The sequence below is a fragment of the Peromyscus maniculatus genome, chromosome 23 (genome assembly GCF_049852395.1).
Source record: "Peromyscus maniculatus bairdii isolate BWxNUB_F1_BW_parent chromosome 23, HU_Pman_BW_mat_3.1, whole genome shotgun sequence".
NCBI lineage: Eukaryota > Metazoa > Chordata > Mammalia > Rodentia > Cricetidae > Peromyscus > Peromyscus maniculatus.
In genome coordinates, this window is record NC_134874.1 from 26,977,735 (window position 1) to 26,991,057 (window position 13,323).

At 47.7% G+C, this 13,323-nt stretch overlaps 1 protein-coding gene across 2 annotated transcripts in view; it reads right to left on the reverse strand.

Moving 5' to 3' along the window:
* Positions 1-13,323, reverse strand: part of Fkbp6 (FKBP prolyl isomerase family member 6 (inactive)) — a 40,095-nt gene that overhangs the window by 12,254 nt on the left and 14,518 nt on the right. The gene's annotated exons all lie outside the window — the stretch shown is intronic.

Sequence of the window (13,323 nt, forward strand, 5' to 3'; positions counted from 1 at the left end):
CAGTCTGTCAATGAGATTGCTTCCTATCTCTTCCGACCCCTTGGAGAACCAATGCTTCTGACAAAATTTCCAGTCCTCCCCATCCCTCCTTTTATCTTGTATTCCAGCCTTTCTGGGCCCAGGATGACCTTCCCCGGCTTTGAAGCAGTCAGATTGCATTATATTGCCTTTATCAACAAAAGGCTGGACTGTTAGGTCTCAGGCAGTCCAGATATCCAGAAAGGAGCTCAGGATGGACTCTAGGAGGGTTTCTGGAGGTTGGATGGAAGTTGGCATTCCTGTAGGTCTGCCAAAAGGGGTCCTTTGCCTTGCCTCTGGCTCTACTGACATGCTCGTGCAGTTGCAAACTAAAGTCCATGCTGGCCTCCAGGCCCCTCCAGTCCCTCCTCCTCCCAAGTGCTTGTCATACATTTCAAAGTCCAAGCTGGTCTCCCCAGATACCCATTTGTTCTTTTTTATAAGAGCAAGGCTTCTCCCTCTCCCCGTGATAGTCTCTCTTTTCTCACAGATAGTCCTGGCCATGTCCAGTCTACTTCTCTTTCTCTCTGCTCTAGACTCCTCCAGATGCCTCTGGATGTTTTCTTTCTCTTATATACAATACAAACACCCCCCCTAACAATGGGAGACGTTTCTTTTTTACTGCAACCCCTCATACTGCAGAGGGAGAAGGGTCAGAGAAAGAGAAAGAGAAAGCATGTGGACAGGAGCAGAGAGGATCAGGGAGGGAGGGAGACAGAGCTATCAAGAGGCTGTGCCTGTTCGTGTCTGAAGCTAGAGGAAGACCCCGAGTGCGGAGTGCTGGTGGGGTGTGGAGGCCGTGGCTGGAAGCTGATATGGAACTTCTCCCATGAGGTGCAGCGCTAGGTGAGGACACCAGCTTGTTAACACCTCTCCCAGCCACCTTCTGTTCAGGCTGCAACGCTGATGGCAACTACTGAGCACCGTCACCACAGCAGGGCGGCCCCTCCCCTCCCCTCTTAGTGCACAGCTGCCTGCTGCAGGGCGAGAGAGAGCTCCCTTCTGCTCCCAGCTCTTCACCTCCTTTACCATTCAGTCTGAGACCCTTGGGCTCACTCCACTTCACCTCTGCTTCCTCCTGATCTGCGACAGCTCTGGGGTCAAGGAAAGCTACCAAGGTCAAAATCAGGGGTTGGAGCTGGGCATGGTGATGCACCCAGGAGGCAGAGGCAGGAGGATCCCTGAGTTCAAGGCCAGCCTGGTCCAGGGTTAGTTCCAGGACAGGCAGGACTACACAGAGAACCCTGTCTCAAAGGATAAACAAACAACCAACAACAAAACCAGAGCCTGGGATGTGGCTCAGAAGGTAGAACACTGGCCTAGCTAGCATCAGGTTCCAACGCCAGCACCACATAACCAGGTAGAGTGGTGTACTCCTTGTAATACTAGCTAGCACTCAGGAGGAGAGGAGGAGGGGACCAGAAGCTCAAGGCCATGAAAGTACCACACACTTAAGTGATTGTACCACTGGAGCTCACGGTCATCCTCAGCTATACAATAAGTTTAAGACCAACCTAGGACTACATCAGACCCCTTTTCAAGACAGCAACAAAAAACCCAACACCCACATACACAAAGAAGTCAAACTCGGGGATATCATGGAGCTCAGTGGTAAAGCACTTGCTTAGCATGTGGGAGGCCCTGAGTTCTATCCCCAGTACTACCATTTAAAAAAAGGATTTACTTATGAGCGTTTTGTGTGCACACTGTACAGACAGACACCAGAAAAGGGTGTTAGATCCCCTTGAATTGGCACTACAGAGAGATGTGAGATATCGTGTGGGTGCTGGGAACTGAACCCAGGACCTCTACAAGGACAAGTGTTTTTAACCACCGAGCCATCTCTCCAGCCCATATTGCCAAATAGTTTTTAGTAATTTAATCATATTTCTTTATTGTATGAGTGTGCATGTACACATACGACACAGAACATGTACCAGATCAGTACCAGAGCTGGTTCTCTCCTTCCACCATGGAGGTTCCCCCCACCCCCAGGGATCAAACTCAGGTCATCAGGCTTGGTGGTGAGTGCCTTTACTGGCTAAGCCATCTCACTGCCACGCCCCCCCCCCCCCCCTTGAGTAAAATCAACAGTAGCTGTAACCTGAAGTCATGTGAGCACAGTCCATGGCACAGAGCTGGAGGCAAACTCTGGGAAGGGGAAGGGGCTTCTTACCATCCCCCTCAGATGGAAGGACAGTGATTCTCACTGCTTGGGCCCATTCTTTCAGTTCTCCCAGACGCCTTTTTTATCCAACCAGGTGCTGAAGATCACATGTGCTCAATGGCAGGCAGGGCACATGCCATTACTAACAAACCCAAGGTATTAAAGACAGGCTAAGCTGTAAGCGGAGCTGTGGCTCAGTTGACGGAGTGTTTGCCTAGCATGCACAAGGCCCTGGGTTCCATCCTCAGCACCAGGCGTGCCTGTAACCTCAGAATTTGGGAGATAGAAGCAGGGGGATCAGGAGTTCAAGGTCATCCTTGGCTACAGAGCAAGTTTGAGGCCAGCCTGAGTTAGGTAAGCAGGGTAAGCAAACATATAATGGCCTCAATGAAGCACAACCTAACAACACACAAAAGACAATTCCACTGAAGCCTAGAAGGGCTGAAATAACTTGGTTAACCTCACAGCCAGAGCACTACAATTGACAATCTGCTTTTCATCTCTTGACCCTGGGATGAACAGAGGGCATCTCTGCGCTTGCTCACTCTGTAGATCAGAAAGGGAGTCTGACTAGCTCCCTAGATAATAATAGCCTCATTGATCCCTCACCCACAAAGAGCACGAATCCACTAAAGCACATCTCAGCGGGAAGCAGGCTGTGAGCCCAGGACCACTGCCAAGAGAGGATGTGCAAGAGGTGAGAGGCCAGAGACACCCTACAGGGGAAATGCCTTCCCAGGAAGGGGTTATCATGAAACGGGAGCTACCTGAGCAGAGATATTTATAGTCAAACAACAAAGGGTGACTTCAGTGGCCCCTCCTGAGCGGGCAGAAAGGCATCTCACAGCGGCCCACAAGATCAAGAGCTGTGTCTAACGGCTTAAGCCGAACAGCCCTCACCCAGCAACAGGAGGAGGACAGGTTGGCTTGATACCCTGGGGAAATGAGACTCTACAGTCATCAGAAAACACAATGTGAGAGAGGAAGTCAGAAGAACGAATCTCCTATTAAGTTTCAAAAGCACATTTAAACAAGGTATCTACCTATCTGGGATGCCAACATCTAAGTGGATGCACAGAGCATCTTCACAGACTGCATGCTGTGTTTGAGGGCTTCCTCTTTACCTCTCTGGAAAGAGAGATCAAAGAGATTCCCCAGATAGATTCAGTCACACACTATAAGCAACAAACAATAACCATCACCTCAGGGCTTTCTTGGTTACAGGACTGGAGCCTGGGCACTGGGAGATTGTTCTGAAACAGTCCCAAGACTGGGGTGGGGTGGGGGGCAGCCTCTATGGGCCCAATGTTCTTGCGCTTCCTCAGCTGACTCTTGAACGAGGTCCAAATTCTTAGATCCTGGCTTCCAATGCCTTCTCCACACATGGACCTCCTGTGATCTTCCAGGAAACATGCTTTTATAAAAAATCCCATTAAGTGCCGGGCGGTGGTGGTGCACGCCTTTAGTCCTAGCACTCAGGAAGGCAGATCTTTGTGAGTTCGAGGCCAGCCTGGTCTACAGAGCGAGATCCAGGAAAGGCACAAAGCTACACAGAGAAACCCTGTCTCGAAAAACCAAAAAAAAAAAAAAAAAAAAAAAAGACACTCTTTTCCCTGGAGCTGTAGAGATAGCTCAGGCAAAATACTCAGTCCTCATGGAAAAGGCAGGCACAGGGCAGGTTATGGTGGTGCATAGTTTTAATCCCAGTACTCAGGAGGATCTCTGTGAGTTCCAGACTAGCCAGGGCTACAATGAGGCCCTGTCTTGAAAAAACAAAACAGAACAGCAAAATGCAAATCCATTCACAGAGGTCAAAGTGTACTATGATCCCAATGATGGGAATGTGAAACCAGAAAGATCTCTGAGGCTTGCCAGCCAGCCTAACTGAATCGACAAGCTCCAAGTCCAGGAAGATCTTGTTCAAAAAAGGAGGAGGGACGTGACAGAAACCGACACTTGGTAATGACCTCTGACATCTATCTCGTGTATCTACACACAAGATACTCTCTTATCAGGGCCAGCTGGTCACATAGCTCAATCCTTAAAAAACTGTTTTTGTTTATCTACTGAGTGTGTGTAGGCCTGCGTGTTACTGTACATGTCAGAGAACAACCCATGGGGGTCAGTTCTCTCCTTCACCACGTGGCACCTGGGGAAAGACTCAGGTCATTAGGCTTGACAGTACTTGCCTTTCCCACTAAGCCATCTTGTAAGCCCCTGGATCAGTCCTCTTAACTCTATGGTCCAAAGGCTTTGGGAATGAAAAGTAGAGAAGAGAAATTCCTTCACATTTAAGAGGGGACACTATGGCCACACTCCAACTTACATTAAACCCAACAAAAGCAGCCACAGTGCTCACACACCCCCACCAAGACCCCACAGCACAGGGAAAGGGTCAGTTGTGGGAGTTGTGTCCTTCCCCAGCCTATGAGACAGAACTGCTCATCTCTTTCCCATATCAATCCTGGGTGAGTTACGTGGGTCCACAGACACCATGGAGCACGCAGACATGGAATGATGCCTGGATGCAGAGAGCTGTGGTGGAGACCTCTATCCAATCCTGCTCCAACCACAGACCTCTGCTCTCTCCCATAGGCCAACCGTCAGGACAGCCCCAGTCCCTGGAACCATACTTCAAGTAGCAGAAATTATCTGACCTTTCCTAATTACTCTTTAGTTACAGTATTTCACACAGAAACTAGATCAGGTATCAACAAACAAAACAACCCTAGGAGGGCAAAGGGCACTGGTAGGCAATTTGCATAAAGCAACTGCTGTAACTGCAATCCCAGAGGATCTCATCCCCTCCTCTGGCCTCTGAGGATGCTGCACGCACATGGCACAGACATACATTAAGGCAAAACATCCATACATGTAAAATGGGAAAAAAATAAAAAGGGCAATATGGCTTACTGGGTAAAGGCACTTTCCACCAGGACTTATGACCTGAGTTCTATCCCCAGGACCCACATGGTCCAAGAGAGCTGACCACCACACACACGCCATGACAGTCACATATCCACAAACACATGCACACATAAATAAACATGCAAAATAAAATGTCTGTCCAGGCCCGAGAGAGGGCTCAGTCAATAAAGCACATGCCGTGCAAGCTTGAGGATATGAATTTGATCCCAGCACTCAAAGCCACGAGGAAGCAGAGACAGGAGGATTCCTGAGCCTTGTTGTCCAGCCAGGCTAGCTGAATCCACAAGCTCCATGCTGAGAGATTCTGTCTCAAGAATAAAGAGGGTGAGTAATTGGCACTTGTTGGTGACCTCTGACTTTCCCATGCACATACACACATGTGCACATAAACATGGATACAAGATTTTTTTTTTTTAAAGACAGTTTCTCTGTGTAGCCCTGGCTGTCCTGGATCTCGCTCTGTAGACCAGGCTGCTCTCGAACTCACAGAGATCCGCCTGCCTCTGCCTCCCGAGTGCTGGGATTAAAGCTGTTCCCCCACCGCCTGGCTTAGTTTTATTTTTGATTATGTGTAGGGGCATGTGTCCCTGAGTGTAGTACTCAAAGAGGTCAGAAGAGGTTGCTGTGTTCCCTAACCTGTAGGCATAAGTGGTTAGGAGCCACCCAACATGGGTGCTGAGAACTGGAAAAGAGCAGCAAGCACTCGTAACCCATGAGCCACCTCTCCAGACCCCACAAAAGGGTGTTTTTAAAACAGCAACAGATAAACAATAGAAGAAGGGACAAAGGATCAGTGGAAAATTTGCATAGAGAATACAGATAGTCAATAAATGTATACAAGATTTCATCTTCACCAGAAAGTAGAAAAACAGTGAAAAAGTACTTGTATATACTACTTCAAAAAAATGCTTCTGAGGAAAATTAAGGATATTAGTGTTGGGATTGGTATTCAATGCAAACCTCTTCCTTCTGTTTTTGGGATCCCAAAGCATTCTGGCTGGTTCTCACCAGCTCAGCCTTAAGACCACTCAGTCCAAATGCCTGGCCCCATCCACAGAGTTGCTAGCCAACTCTTCTACTGGTACAGTCTCTTTACTGTATTTGTTTTATGGCGATGCTTGGGATTGAACCCAGGGCCTCATGTTTGCTAGGCAGGCACCACACCACTGAGCTACTTCACAGGCTTCCACTGGTGCATTCTGAATTGTTAAATGTTATCTAAGCACCGGGCGGTGGTGGCGCACGCCTTTAATCCCAGCACTCGGGAGGCAGAGCCAGGCGGATCTCTGTGAGTTCGAGGCCAGCCTGGACTACCAAGTGAGTCCCAGGAAAGGTGCAAAGCTACATAGAGAAACCCTGTCTTGAAAAAAAAAATGTTATCTAAGAAACTAGACATTTGAGGAACACCCATAACACAGAAAAGTCAAAACACACAGGTATAAGTATCCCAAGCAAGGGAAGGGAAGAAAATACACACATACTGCTCCTTATCCCTCCAATGCACTTCGAGAAGTACCTGAGGATAAAACAACTGAGATCTGGTTTACATTCATACAGTAGTGCCAGGGTTTGGGGCGTGTGACACAAACGAGTACATGCCTATGAAAGTCAAGTTTAATCAGGCTTTGTGTCAAGAGTTGTCCCCCTTCACCTGACTGTCACATGGAACAGATCTTAAATCTGGCCTGGGACCATTTCCTCTGCCCAGTATGGTCAGGCCAAAGTCCATTAAATCTTAAGGAAGGCTGCAGTTAGATGCTCCAGGCCTGGGAAATTTTGTCTCAAATAAAATGGTGGGTGGCACCTGAGGCTGAATTGTGGCCTTCACACTATGTGCACCTACACACACACACACACACACACACACACACACACACACACACACACACACACACACCCCACAGTTTATCCCTTATCCGATGCATTCAATGTCCAAAGTTGCCCAAGGTACTAGACAAGAAAGAAAACAAGAAAAGGGTTCAGGAAATAGTGGATTTGGCCCGGCAGATAAAAGAGGTCATGATGCCAGCTGGGCCTCAGCTTATAGAACCAACCATTTGTACAGACTGTCAGGAGGGAAGTCCTTATACAAAAGGAGATCATAGATGATGTGACTCCACTGAACTTTTCAAAATTTTACATTGTGTGTGTGGAAGGGGGAGATGTGGGAGTGGGTGTGGGTATGTCACAGTCACAGTGTGTAAGTCAGAGGAATCCACTTTGTCCTTGTACCTTGTGGGTCCTAGGAATCAAACTCAAGTTATCAGGCTTGGCCACAAGCATCTTTATGGGCTGAGTTCCACAGAGCTTTAAAACAGATGAATAGGAAGTGGAGAGATCACTCAGTTGAAGAAGTGTTTACCACACAAGAGTGAGGACCTGAGATCAGAATCTGTAATCCCAGTGTTGGGATCAGAGACAGGAGGATCACTGGGCTCATTAGTCAGCCAGGATAGCTGAAGTGGCACATTCCACATTCCATGAGAGACCCTGTCTCAAAAATAAGGTAGAGAATGCTGGGCATGGTAGTGTACATCTTTAATCTCAGAGCCTGGGAGACAAGGGGTCAGTCTAGTTTACACAGAGAGGTTTGGGACAGCCAGGTCTATATAGTGAGACCTTGTCTAAAAAAAAGAAAAGAGAGAGAGAAAAAAGGGGGTTGGGGTGGAGAGCCACTGAGGAAGATACTTGGTGTTGACTTTTAGCTCCCATGTGAGCAGTGCACGCTCACACACAAACAAAATAGTATGATACAGGCAAAGTTTATTTAGGGGAAAGGGCATTTAGAAACTGCAGGAAAAACATAAGTTATAAAAATGATACAAACAGGGCTGGAGAGATGGCTCAGCAGTTAAGAGCACTGGCTGCTCCTCCAGAGGATCTGATTTCAATTCCCAGCAACCACATGGTGGCTCAGAACCATCTACAATGAGATCTGGTGCCCTCTTCTGGCCTGCAGGCATACATGCAGGCAGAACACTGTATACATAATAAATATTCTTCTTCTTTTTTTTTTTTTAAATGATACAAACCTAAATGCTTACTTTTTTGGTTAGCAGAAGTCTCGCCTAGTGCCGAGCACAGGACACAGTCTTTCTGGGTGATCAGCACGCCAGAAGATGGTCTGACAGAGGGAATGGAGTTGGTAAGGGAGGAAGACATAGTACCAAAGCTTATGATGTGGCAAGAAAGCCACAGTCCCAAACTGACAAACTACAAATTGGCAATGGAGGGCTAGGGACATGGCTTAGTGGTGAACAGAACTCACTGTGCATGTATGAGTGTCAATTCCACAGTCCACATAAAAGCCAGACAGACAGCATGAGCACCTGCAGTCCCAGTGCTCCTGCAGGAGGAGACAGGTCAATCTCAAGAAGCTGGAAGCCCGCTATCCTGGTGTACACCTAGTCAATACAAGACACCCTGTCTCAAGATGAAGATGGGAACTGCCATTCTGAGTTATGACCTGCCCACATCACACACACATCACAAGAGAAGTATGTGTGTGAACATGTTTGCCTCTGTGGGTAAATATCCAGAAGGGAATATTCAGGGTTAAAGCTGGTTTCCTCTCATGGGCAGTACTGGTTGCTGATTTCAGCTTAGTAGGGCTACAGCCAGGCTGAGATTATCCCAAAGTATGGTTCTGTTCAGAGGGACATGTTCCTGGCAGGTGTTACAGAGGTCCTCAGGAAAAAGAGGACATGTCAGGGCCATCAAAGTGTCTGTTCCTGTCAAGTTCATCCTGTCCCAGGAGCTGGATCACTGTAACAGTTGGGTCCTCCATTGCTTTGTGTCACTGGTAATCACAGAGTCCTGCCAGCTAATGCAGGAGCTATAGTATGTTTCAAAGTAGGTGGATGCTGTACCTTCAATCATCACCAGGGCTAGGAAATGCACAAATGAGAAAAGACTGGTCTCCAGTCTTAAAGTGACCATGTCTTCTACAGTGGAAGGCTTGGGCTCCTAGGCTAGAGATGGCTCCACAGTTAAGAGCACATGCCCCACAATCACAAGGACCCGAGTTTGGACTCCAGCACTCAAACAAGAAGCCAAGTATCCCATGCATGCCTGTAACCCAGCCCCAAGCAGGGCAGAGACAAGACAATCACAGGGATTAACTGGCTTCTTCCTAGCCAAGAAAAAGAGTGTCAGGTTCAAGGAGAGGCTAAGGAGAGGCCCTGTCTCAAAGGATTAAGTGGAGAGTAATAGGGCACTGTGATAGTTTGAATGCATTTGGCCCCCATAATCTCATAGGAGTGGCTCTATTAGAAGTGTGGCTTTGTTGGAGTGAGTATGGCCTTGTTAGAGGAAAGTGTCACTGTGGGGGCAGGCCTTGAGGTTTCTTATGTTCAGCATACTGCCCGGTGAGTCAGTCGACTTCCTGTTGCCCCCAAGATGTAGCACTCTCCTCCAGCACCATGTCTACCCACATGCTGCCATGCTCCCCTTCGTGATCATGATGGCCTGAACCTCAATGAAATGTTTTCCTTATAAGATTTGCTGTGGACATGTTGTCTCTTCACAGCAATAAAACCCTAACTCAGGCAGCCAGTGTTACTTTCTGGCCTTGTCTATGCAATGTGCTCGCACACCCTTCCTACCCAGAGCACATGTATACACAAAAAAATAAATCAACCTTTAAGAGAGAGAATGGCCCTCATCAAAACAAGCACATCAAGCTGGCAACCTAACCAGCACTTTGGAGGCAGAGCCAAAGGTAGATCTTTGCAAGTTTGAGGCCAACTTGGTCTACATAGTGAGTTCTAGGTCTGCCAGGGAGGTCTTATCTCAAGAAACAAAAGAGTAGTAGTTATAATGAAAATGGCCCCCCAAAAGGCTCATATATTTGAATGCTTGGTCCCTAATTGGTGGAGCTGTTTGGGAAGGATTAGGAGATGTGGCCTTGTTGGAACAGGTGTCTCCCTGGGGGTGGGCTTTAAGGTTTCAACAGGTCCTCACCATTCTCTCTCTGTCTGTCTGTCTCTGTCTGTCTGTCTTTCTGTGCCTCCTGCTTGTGGACTAAGATGTGAGCTCTAAAGCTGGGTGGTGGTAGTGCACACCTCTAATCCCAGCACTCAGAAGGCACAGGCAGGTGGATTTCTGTGAGTTTGAGGCCAGCCTGGGCTACAGAGTGAGTTCAGGACAGCTGGGACTACACAGAAAAACCCTGTTTCAAAAAAAAGAAAAAAACAAGAAAATATGTGAGCTCTCAGTTACTGCAGCACCTTATCTGCCTTCCTGCTGCTAGGCTTCCCAACATGACGGTTTTGAACTCTAACCCTCTGCAACTAGAAGCCCTGGAGATAAACTCTTCTATAAGTCGCTTTGGTCATGCTGTCAATACGAAAGAAACTAAAACAAAAACAAGCAAACTTATTGGCCAGTGGGCGGGCACGACAGTTCACTGAAAAGTCCCTTCAGTGAAAGCCTGATGACCTGAGTTCAATCTCCAGAACCCATGGCGGAAGAAGAGTTCCAATCACCACAAGTTGTCCTCTGACCTCTACACATGACCCTGCACTTTCTCACACGTGAAAAATATTTATATAGATGAGTGACTGGCCAGGCCACACATATGGAGAAACAGGGCCAGAGGAAGATGACAAGAACTAAGTATGCTGCAATGCTAACAGGAATGGGAATACAGCAACTGTCGTTTGAGACTCAAACACCTTCACTAATGGCTGAAGGATGAACATCCAAGAGCTGGAGCTTGCAGGGAACAAAGCAGCCACAGAAAACTCTGGAAGGATATCCTGCGGCTTAGCTGGGATTCCCAAGACCTGGTTCCCAGCTGGGCCCTGGAAGGACCGGCTCCTCAGTCTGCAGAGCATGTCAAAGTCCTACAGAGTCTAGGGAAGCAGCAGGTAAACAGTCCAGGAAGTAAGTGCCATGTAAGACCAGAGTTAATGCCCAGAACCCACCTAAGAATCCAGGCATGGGGGCTGGAGAGATGGCTCAGAGGTTAAGAGCACCGACTGCTCTTCCAGAGGTCCTGAGTTCAATTCCCAGCAACCACATGGTGGCTCACAACCATCTGTAATGAGATCTGGCGCCCTCTTCTGTATACATAATAAATAAATAAATCTTAAAAAAAAAAAAAAAAGAATCCAGGCATGATGTGCATACTGTAATCCAGTGATGGCAAGGTGAGTGGAGGAGACAAGCAGACTTCTAGAAGCTTGCTGGCCTGCTAGCCTCTCCTATTTGACAAAGCTTCAGGCCAATGAAAAGACTGTTTCAAATGGTAGGTGTCTAAGGCTGTCCTTTGACTGTCATGGGGACATGCATACAAAAGACACAGACACACAGAGAGAGGGGAGAGAGCGAGCAGCTGTATATACACATGCAGCCACACAGATCCATACACCACAGGTCTGGGAAACATGTCTTATGTCTCTACTGAATGTGACAAGAGACAAAGAGAGGTCCCTGGTCTCGGTGTGGTTCAGAAGTCCCCCGAAGACCTCGAGGATGGGGTCAAAGAGCCGTGCATGCAAAGGAGCTGCCTGGTGGCATCTGCCAAGCAGACAGCAGTGCTGGAGACTGCATGAGCACACGGATGAATGGGCCTTTCATGCCCCCCCCCTCCCGTCCAGCCGCTTCTGTAGACAGAAGGGGCAACAAAGGCGAGCTTTCCCGCAGGAGCCGTTCAGCAGCTGCTTCCTCCTCCTTCCTTGTTTAACTTCTCTCAGAAGAGCGGGCTCTGGACCGGGCTGAACAGCTGTTTAAGGGAGGTAATTCTGTTCCCATTAATTGTCTTAAGTAACAGCAGAGCAGACTGGAAGGTTATCTTGGGTACTTGTGGAGACACTCTGCCTGAGCCTTCTCAATCACAAGCTGCCATTGACTGACAGCAATGCCATGTTCTGCTTTTTCAGGTCTTGGCATCTTGAATCCTGGTAGTTAGCAGAACTGAAAAAGCACAACACAGCCCGATTCCTCAACATTGGGATTTTTGTCTTTTTTAGTACTGTGTTAGAGGTAAACCGAGGTCAAAGGCTTTCAAGTTCTAGGAAAACCCAGATGAAGAAAAGCCTGAGCTTTTCAGGGATAGAGCACCTTGCCCACCTACACTTGCCAAGCATATGTGAGGCCGTGAGTTCAACCCTCCCAGCACCACGCACACACAGCCTGCAGCCAGGCATAATAGTGTAGCCTCCTTCTTTTCTTGGGTTTTGATTTTTGCTTTTGTTTTTCAAGACAGGGTTTCACTACATGACTCTGGCTATCCTGGACCAGGATATCACTCTAGACCAGGCTGGCCTGGAACTCACAGAGATCCACCTGCCTCTGCCTCCCAAGTGCTGGGACTAAAGATGTATGCCACCACACCTTGTTGACCACTGACCAGCTTAATCCTACTACTCTTGAGGCTGAGAGAGGATAACTGTGAATTCCAGGCAAACCTGAGTTACACAAGGAAACCCTATCTCAAAAAACAAAGGGCTGGAGAGTTGGCTCAGTGTGTAAGACATACATTGCTCTTGCAGAGGACTGGAGTTCAGTTCCTTGCCCCATACCAGATGGCTCACAATTGCCTATAAATTCAACTCTAGAGGATGTGATATCCTCTTCTGGCTTTCACAGGCATCTGCATTGATATGATTACACCAATAGATACACATGCACAAACATAAAATTAAAACACACATAAACACATCCATAACAGGCTGGGAATGTGGCTTGGTTGGTAGAGTGCTAGCACACATAAGGCCCAGGGTTCCATCCCTAGTACACTAATCAGACTGTGGTGGTATAAGCCTATAATTTTAGCACTCAGTAGGGGCAGGAGGATCAGAAGTTCAAGGTCATTCTCAGGTACATAGTGAGATTCAGGCCAGCCTGGACTACATGAAATTATCTCCAAAACACAGTAACAAAAAGAGAAACTCAGTTCTTCTCTTTCAAGCCCAGCTAAACCGGCACACTAATGACTTCATTCATTGCTTCAGTTCTAAGGAACTTTGAAGAGAGTTTAATTTCACAAACCATGAAAAAAAGTCTTTCAAAAGGGAAAGCTCAGGACCTCCCAAATATGAATGTAACCTCCAAGTCCTCCTCTCTCAGTGACCCACTCTGTGGGAAGTCTGAAACTGTATTCTGTCCTATGCTGTCCTCAGTGGAGATAGCCACTGGTCACCAAGACTTGCTGAGGAGGACATCTTCCCCAATGGACAGAACCCTGAATCCTCTCACGCATGCGC